Source organism: Sciurus carolinensis, unplaced genomic scaffold, assembly GCF_902686445.1.
Source record: "Sciurus carolinensis unplaced genomic scaffold, mSciCar1.2, whole genome shotgun sequence".
Taxonomy (NCBI): Eukaryota; Metazoa; Chordata; class Mammalia; order Rodentia; family Sciuridae; genus Sciurus; species Sciurus carolinensis.
In genome coordinates, this window is record NW_025920203.1 from 32,125 (window position 1) to 41,576 (window position 9,452).

A 9,452-nucleotide genomic window follows, 5' to 3' on the forward strand; every position below is an offset into this window, starting at 1 on the left:
GATTCCAATAATTCTCAAAGTATTTCATGAAATAGAAGAGGAGAGAACCCTCCCAAACTCATTCTATGAAGTCATTATCAACCTGATACCTAAACCAGACAGAGATACATCAAGGAAAGAAAATTTCAGACCAATATCCATAATGAACATTGATGCAAAAATTCTCAACAAAATCTTAGCAAATTGCACACAAAAATATATTAAAAGGTAGTGCACCATGATCAAGTGGGTTTTATCCCAGGGATGCAAGATTGGTTCAACATCCAAAAATCAAAAAATATAATTCACCATATCAACGGACTTAAAGTCAAAAATCACATGATTATTTTGATAGATGCAGAAAAAGCATTTGATAAAATACAGCAACTGTTCATGCTCAAAACACTAAAAAAAATAGGCTTAGTGGGAAAACTTCTTAGCATTGTAAAGGTCATCTATGCTAAGCCCATGGCCAATATCATTCTAAATGGTGAAAAACTGAAAGCATTTTCCCTAAAAACTGGAGCAAGGCAGGGATGCCCTCTTTCACCACTTCTATTCAACAACATCCTTGAAACTCTAGCCACAGCAATTAGACAGATGAAGGAAATTAAAGGGAAGAGAATAGGAAAAGAAGAACTCAAATTATCCCTATTTGCTGATGACATGATTATAAATTTAGAGGGACCAGGAAATTCCACCAGAAAACTTTTAGAATTCATAAGTGAATTCAGTAAAGTAGCAGGATATAAGATCAGTACTCCTAAATCTAATGAATTTTTAAATGTAAGTGATGAATCTTCAGAAAGAGAAGTTAGGAAAATTACCCCATTCACAATAGCTTTGAAAAAAATATACACTTGGGAATCAATCTAACAAAAGAGGTGAAAGACCTCTACAATGAGAACTACAGAACACTAAAGAAAGAAATTAAAGAAATTTTAGAAGATGGAAAGATTCCCCAAGTTCTTGGATAGGCAGAACAAACATTGTCAAAATGGCCATACTACCAAAAGTGCTATACAGACTCAATGCAATTACAATTAAATTCCCAATGACTTACCTTACAGAAATAGAGCAAGCAATCATGAAATTCATCTGTAAAATTAAGAAACACAGAATAGCTAAAGCAATCCTTAACAGGATGAGTGAAGCAGGGGTTATCACAATAAAATAACTTCAAATATACTACAAAACATTAGTACAAAAACAGCAAGGTATTGGCACCAAAAAGACAGGTGGATCAATTGCAAAGAACAGAGGACATGAACAGAAACCCAAATAAATACAATTTTCTCATACTAGACAACTGTGCCAAAAACATGCAATTGAGAGAAGATTGCCTCTTCAATAAATGGTGCTGGGAAAACTGGAAATCCATATGCAACAGAATAAAGATAAATCCCTATCTCTCACCCTGCACAAAAATAAACTCCCAATGGATCAAATACCTTGAAATTAGACCAGAGACCCTGCATCTTATATAAGAAAAAGTAGTCCCAAATCTTCAACATTTTGGCTTAGGATCAGACTTTCTTAACAGGACTCCCATAGCACAAGAAAGAAAAGCAAGAATCAATAACTGGGACAGATTCAAACTAAATAGCTTTCTCTCAGCAAATGAAACTATCAGTAATGTGAAGAGAGAGCCTACAGAGTGGGAGAAAATCTTTGCCACTCGTACTTCAGAGAAAGCACTAATTTCCAGAAAATATAAAAAACTCAAAAAACTCTACATGAATAATACAAATAACCCAACCAACAAATGGGCTAAGAATATGAACAGATAATTCACAGAAGATCTACAAGAAGTCAACAAATATATGAAAAAAGTGTTCACCATCTTTAGTAATAAGAGAAATGCAAATCAAAACTACCCTAAGATTCCATCTCACCCCAATTAGAATGGTGATTATCAAGAATACAAGCAACAATAGGTGTTGGAGAGAATGTGGGGAAAATTCATATTTTCCTATATGAAATGTATATGAATCATACATTGCTGGAGGGGTTGCAAATTAGTTCAGTCACTGTTGAAAGAGTGTGGAGATTCCTTAGAAGACTTGGAATAAAACCACCATTTGACCCAGCTATCCCACTCCTTGGCCTATACCCAAAGGACTTAAAATCACCATACTACAGAGACAGCCACAATGATATTCATAGCTGCTCAATTCACAATTGCCAGATTGTGGAACCTACCTAGATACCCTTCAAATGATGAATGGATAAAGAAACATTGGTATATATATATATATATGAACATATATACAATGTAATATTACTCATCCATAAAGAATAATAAAATTATGGCATTTGCAGGCAAATGGATGAAATTGGAGAATATCATGCTAAGTGAGATAAGATAATCTCAAAAAAACCAAAGGATGATTGATCTCACTGATAAGTGGATGATCACACATATAAGGGGTAGGAGGGGGGCAAGAATGGAGGAAGAAGGGACTGTATAGAGGGATAAGAGGGGTGGCAGAGGTGGGGGGAAGAAAAAATAACAGAATGAATCAAAACTATTACCCTAGGTAAACATATGATTAGATAAATGGCATGCATCTACTTCATGTACAACCAGAGAAACAAGATGTATCCCATTTGTTTACAGTAAAAATGAATTTATAAACATATTCTTGGTTTCTTACAGTTTCTTAGAGAAGTGAAAATATATATATTAAAAATTTTATACAGAATGGAAATTTTTTTCTGATTTGAAAAACTGTACAGTGGGATTCCTTCTTTTAAAAAAAATTTGATCTACTTTTGAAAATGACCTATGTTTCAGATTTAAAATCAGCAACCCTCTCTTTCTAAACCTCTAATCCATTTCATTCCCCAATACTAGACAAATTAATACAAAAAGGGGAAACTGTATTTTCTTACTTTCTGGTAAAGCAGGTATTCTTGGGCCCAGATTTTGAAAGTATGCATACTTCATGGCCTCTTCTGCTGAAATACTTTTCTCAGATTCAAACTGTAAAAAAGCAAAGAACTGCTTCATTAACTTTTACTCTCAGTTACTCTAAAAGTTGGCAAAGGACAAATCAGTATTTAGAGCTTTTCTTAAAAATCTTGGTTTTTTAATATGACTACTATTTTTAAGTACTGATTTGGAGTACTCCAGATATACTTGAATTTGATTTGCAGTTGAAATTATACAGTAATAATTATATCTCAGTTCCACATTTTCAAGATAAGTCTAGACCTCAAGTAAAACTTTAGATTCCTCTATTTTCTGAAGTGATGAAAATTAAAATATTCATCCTTTGCTTTTACTTTTCTTAATGAATCACCAAAGACTGGGGGCAATACACTGTTTCTAAGTTCAGGTTAATTACCACAATCCTACTCCCAATTTCCAGCCTCTCTTACAATTAATGTGCTGGCCAATGAGACTTGGGAAGAGCCTTTCAGGGATTTCTACTTAAATCCTTGCTCTCAAAATATAAGTAGGCAAATGTGGCTGGTACCACCATGTTCCTTCCAATTCTTGCTTTAGAGGAAATGTGAGTGGTATTTGGAGCTGCGGTAACCTGAAAGGCAGTTAACTATAAGTAAAAAGAGAACATAAGAGATCAAAAATGTGGAGAACATGGCCTTGACAAAGTTGATAAATGACAGCAGCTCTTCTTGGTCACAATGAGAGGTCCAGATCATTAAGAGAAACTATGTAATAAATATAACATGTTGTATTATGTATTATACATTATATGTTTGCATATACATATATATATATATAGATATATATATGTTTAACTTAAGCATGTTCCTGAAATATTCTGGAAACTACCATAAATAATAATTATCATTGCACATATGAGGAAACTGAGGCATAATGACATTTAAGAATTACAAAGATGTGACTTACCTGTAGAAATTTTGTTAACAACTCAATTCCTTCACAGTCTAACCTAGATATAATAATAAAAAAGTGACAATTTTCATCTTAACTGATAGAAACTTTTCAGCTAAAACTATTTCCTTAGTGTTTTTGTTTGCTAAATTTAAGTGACCTAAAACAGATACTCTTGTTGAGTTCAAAGAGACTCAAAACTATTTTAGTCTAAAGAGGCTTATCTTGTCATTGCCTTAGGAAGAGACAATAAATAACTTTAATCCAAATTTTATATGTTCAAGAAAAATATTAAAGCTGTTGAATTTGAGTCATCATTCTGTCTCAAAATTAAGTGACCTCCATAAGAAGAAGAGCTTAATGACTACATCAACTTTCACAGTATTGAAATGAAGGCAAGTGCATAAAAGCATCATTTTCCTATCATATGGGTAAAAACAAAGACAAGGGACCCCAAAATATATCAGTGTGATTCAAGGTAAGCAAAGACACAAGCTATTCAATAAAATTTTATAGGAATGGGTACTAGAAGGTACTAAGCTCAATTTAAATGTGCATAACTTTATACAACTTTATTAATCAAGACAACCAAGCCAAAAGTTAATAAAGAATGCTAATTGTAGTTATGAAATTAACATAACCAGGAATAGTGGAGGTAGGGATTATTTTAATGGGATTTTCTATGGTTGAGAAATCAGAGGTTCTATCTTTCACTGACTTTCACTGAAAAAAGTACCATTACAAGCAGAGAAATATTCTCCCCTGAGTGTTCTAAGTGGGTTCCAGGGAATCCTGCAAACCTAGACATTCTCCAGAGTCTTCCAGTCTTCAGCACTTTTCCATTCTGGTACAAATCCAGAGGACCCTAGGAATTGATGAGCTTGGAGCTAAGTTCATGAACAATCTGCTTCATAGGCCTTCAGCCTTCTACACTGAACATTACCATAGGCAATGGCATATATATATCTATATAAATAATATAGGAAAATATGAATTATACTGCTTTGGAGAGACCAAAAAATGTCAGCATACATGGCTATCTTTCTTAGAATGTCTAGCTGAGAATATAAGGTTTTATACTAACAATAAGAATATCAGTACATACAAATATTTAAAAATATTTCTGGTATCAGAAATGTTTTGCTATTATTTCCTAGTTTTGTTATGGGGCACAACTTAAGAACAGACTGATCACCACTGAGAAGTCCAAATTTGAGAGTCTTTAATAAGCCAACCAGCTGTCTCACAAAATGTCCCAAAAAATGACTAGTGAGAGAACAGCTCCAACCACAGGGTTGTAGGTGTTATTATACCAAAAATCACATCAATCATAAGTGTCTGTTGCTATGATTCAAAATTACAAACTAACATCATGATATCATCAACAGAGGTGGAAGTGGGTCAAAATGACCCTTACCTAGGTACAAACTAAAGAATGGTTACTAACATCCACACAATCACTGTTCGTATGGTACATTGTTTAGGAGCAATAGGAATGAAAAGAGAGCAATTCTTTACTACATAGGAGTTCCCATTGTATATTATTAAACATTTCACACCAAGTAACTGATGATGGGTACAGAGGCGGGGCATTCCCAAGGGAGAAGCTTATTTCCTACATAACATGGAGTCTCAGAGCAAAATGGAATGTGTTTAGTCATTTCCCTTAGAGTCTGGCCTATAACATTCTCATGAAGTCAGATCTGTCAGCCGTCACAGTTTGAGAAGAAATGGAAGTACAAGAAGTGTGTTATGTCATAAGCAATGTGAATTTTTTAATTAAAATAGACAATGTCCTTAATTTGATATTTTGGTGACTTAAAAATTTTAATGAAAAATAAAGTCAAGAAGTTATTCTATATTACTGCAAATATAATGCATTACACAAGCCAAAATATTCAGACCAATTTTACTGGGAGTTTTGGACTGATCTGGATGTAGCTGTGAGAAGAAACTTCAACTGAACTGCTGACATTCAGGATGTTACATTTGGCTGTGTAGTCACAGTTTATATTCTTCAAATAGAAATTACATCAGTAATGCTGAAGAAAATACATGTGGGTCATCTGATGTAAGCATCAGAGTCAAAATTTTACTTATAACATTTAGGTGTTTTGTGCATAGAGAATAATTCTGTGGAAAGCAAAACAAAAATGTATCATGATCTTTATGGTACCAAATAAGGAATTAATCAATGCTTTTTTTTCTGGGAAAAGGAGCTTTCTAGATAAACTCTAAAATTTTAATGCATAAGTTCTACACTCATTTTATTTATGGCTCAATGCTACTTCATACTTTATTATTTTTCTTACTGAATTATAAAATTAATATGACAAAGGAAGGGAGGAATTTAATTACATTATGTCCCAAAATATTTAAGAATTGTAGGTATTATTATTTGTATGGAAATTTTATTGTGACAAATACTTGAAGAAATTAAAAAGGATTATATAATTTCTCCCCTTTTCATTTAAAATAATAGCTGGGTGCAAGTCTAATTAGAGGATTTGGTTTATATTTTGGAAATTTATAGTTCTTGAATTCATCATTTGAAGAAACACTTGGCCAAGTTTCCTGAGATGTAGTTCCTGAATTATAAAAAATAAATATACATAGAAATTTGTACAGTTCATGTAAATTATTCTTATGCACATATATATAAGCATTACTAAGAAAGTGCCTTAAAAACATTTTACATTCATTAGACATTTTATTTCAACTGAAATTAAAATGATGGAAATTATAAATACTTATGTGCTGAAAGGGACAAGACAGGAAAGAGGACCAACAAATAAGGAAATTGTTGTGGTAATTTGGGAGATGATGGGGGTATGAGCTAAGGCATAAGGTAACAGGGATAAAGGGAAACAAATAATTCAACACTTTCTAATTCAGGAAGAAGAGACAATACACAGATGCAGGGTGGTGTGTGTGTATTTGTAAGAGAAGAAAAATAGGGAGGCTCAATGTAGAGACACTATCATCTAGGAGTTGGGTGAAAACAAAGGAGTTTAAGATACAGTCCTTCCATTAAAATCTCACAATCTAGCAAATATAAAAAATTATTTAAAATCTAATTTTAAATATTAAAATATTATACATAAAATAAAATGATATGATTGAAATGGAACACTGTACAGTGGTTTCTCAAAAAGTTAAAAACAGAATTGCTATGTGATCCAGAAATTCCATTCCCAGAACTAGACCCAGAAGAAGTGAAAGCACAATCTTGAACAGATATGTGTAAACTCACATTCATGGCATTGTTTATAGAAGTTAAAATACAGAAACAACTCCAATGCCCTTTGATAGATGAATTGATAAACAAACTATGTAAATATCTGAAAGTCCTCATGACATAATCTGTAACAAGGATGAACCCTGAAGATAGTATACTAAGGAAAATAATTGAAATAAGTCAGTTACAAAAAATACTGTGTAATTCCTTTCCTATGGGGTGCACAGTAAATTTTGGAAAAAAAATTGTAATTTTCAGGAACTGCACAAAGGATGGAATAGGAAGTTGTCTAATGGGTATAGAGTTTCAGTTTTGCCAGAAAGATAAAAGTTCTGAAGACAGAGATAGGTGGACTATGACATTTAAGAAAGAAGCAAAGATCAACATCTGAATCAGAACCCTTAAGATTTGTAAAGAGCCATGCCTTACCTGAGATAAGGCTCTGCCTCCCACCTTACTGCATGTAGAATCACTCCAAAATAAGCCAGACTCCAACTTCTTTAAAGTTATATTCAAAAGATTGGTTTTTGTTGTAAAATTACTATGATCTCAAACAGGGGATATAATGTATAGCTCAGCCAAAATTTAAAATGACTATTACACACATTGAATATATGGTTTTACTCTGCTAATTTCATTTAGTAAAACTCTTAATTGAGAATGGGGTGCCATCTGTGCAGTCATCTTGTATAAACGAGTATTTCGTGAACTGGCCTGTAAAACCGCCCTCCCCAGGAAAAGGGCACGCAAACACTGAGGATGCTGGCAGCCACAGTGGTGCCCTTGAGGGCCAATACAGGTCAAATAGGATGTGCTGGGTCCCAGGCTTATCAAGGCTGTTCAGAGATAGCTATCTGAGGAATGTGCAGCTGTATGGAGATCCCATCTATCAAGGACAGGGGAACCTAGCCCTGACCCCTCTCCCTCATAATTCACTCCTTCCCTCCTCCCTGCTCCCTCCAGAACCATTCAGTTTTGGTGGGACCCAATAAAATTCAAATAAAATGGAGGGACCAAACTAAAAAAGGACAAATATTTAGCTGTCTGAATGTTAACCAATAATGTACGGGTCCTTGTGTATGAATGCTAAAAAAAAAAAAAAATCTTAAATAGAGCCCTTTCTCACCACTCTGGGCTGCTCCTCCCCAGCCATTGTATCGGTCTGAGGGGCTGGTTGCAGTCCAGGCTCCAACTTGCTTAATAAAACCTTGTTGTCGATTTGCATTACTGTGTGTTTACTTTGAGTCTCTGGGGATTAGTCAGAACGGGAACCAAATACAGTTATCTGTTAATGTTTTGCAGAAGTAGCTGCTTCAAGAACACAAAACCTAGGCAACTTGTGATAATAAGCCATCACTTAGAGAACAGATAGTGGTAACTTCCAGTACTAATACAGACTCCAGTTAGATAAAAGGGTAAATAACTGTAAAGTTATAAACATTGAAGTTAAAGCCCAGTACTCTTACCTTATGACTGGTGACACTGGCTTGTTGGATGATTAAAATTAAATTTAGAGATTGAGATTAAATACAGAGGGCAAGATAAACCAGTATTTGGATCTTTTGCCGTCAGTCAGCCTGAACCCAGGGAAAAAGAGGACTTCTCTTAGAAGTGTTGCAACTCTTGGTCACACAATCTCCTGATCAAGGAGATTGATGAGGCCACTAGAGGATGTAAAGTTAATCAGTGCACCTGCTGCAGAGGAGGGTCATGGAAAAAGGGAGACATCACTTGATGCTTCCAAAGGAAGCCACCTCATCAAGGAGACCCTGCCTAGCCAATGGCACTGGTGGAGCTAAGAAGCTGCTCTTAAGTTCTCTATGAGTGACCCCTGTGGGAACTCAGCTGACTCTTTAACAGACAGGAACAACTCAGTTTGACCAGCTTGATCTTAGACACCCAGCAGAACAGTTAAAACCAAAATACAGCCATTCTCGGGCATTTAAAAGAAATAATAGTTAAACGCAACTTAAGATGTATACTTGTGTTAGCCCACTAGAATAAAGACTGGAAGCTACAAAGTGGAAGATTCTTAGACAAATGTGCCTGATAACTATCAAGAGAAACTGCCAGTCAGAAATTTTAGAGTTTACACAGGTAGGCTTAATCTATGTTTGCTAGTATGATTACCTAGCCCTAAGTAACAGAAGTAAAGAGATCTCTATTAAACACAGATTATATCAATAAGGGGATATTTTTAAAAATCAGATGACTGCCGGGGTCCAGCCCTAGCAGGAATCCAAGGGTTCCACAGAGGTAAATGGGGTGCGGGGAGACGGCATAGGCAATGGATGGAGAATGAAAGACACAGACTCTAGTTCTGGTGCAATCAATCCCACTTTATTCTGGGGAAGGCTGGGTTTATATACA

The 9,452-nt window shown here is 34.7% G+C and overlaps 1 long non-coding RNA gene across 1 annotated transcript; it reads right to left on the reverse strand.

Annotated features, from left to right (window-relative positions):
• Positions 1 to 1,041: 1,041 nt before the first annotated feature.
• LOC124975000 (uncharacterized) lies at positions 1,042 to 7,755 on the reverse strand. The gene is made up of 4 exons (XR_007106837.1): positions 7,512 to 7,755; positions 3,860 to 3,902; positions 2,875 to 2,965; positions 1,042 to 1,077 (listed from the first exon to the last, which is right to left on the reverse strand). It is a non-coding gene; the product is annotated as an uncharacterized LOC124975000 (long non-coding RNA).
• Between the last annotated feature and the right edge of the window lie 1,697 nt (positions 7,756 to 9,452).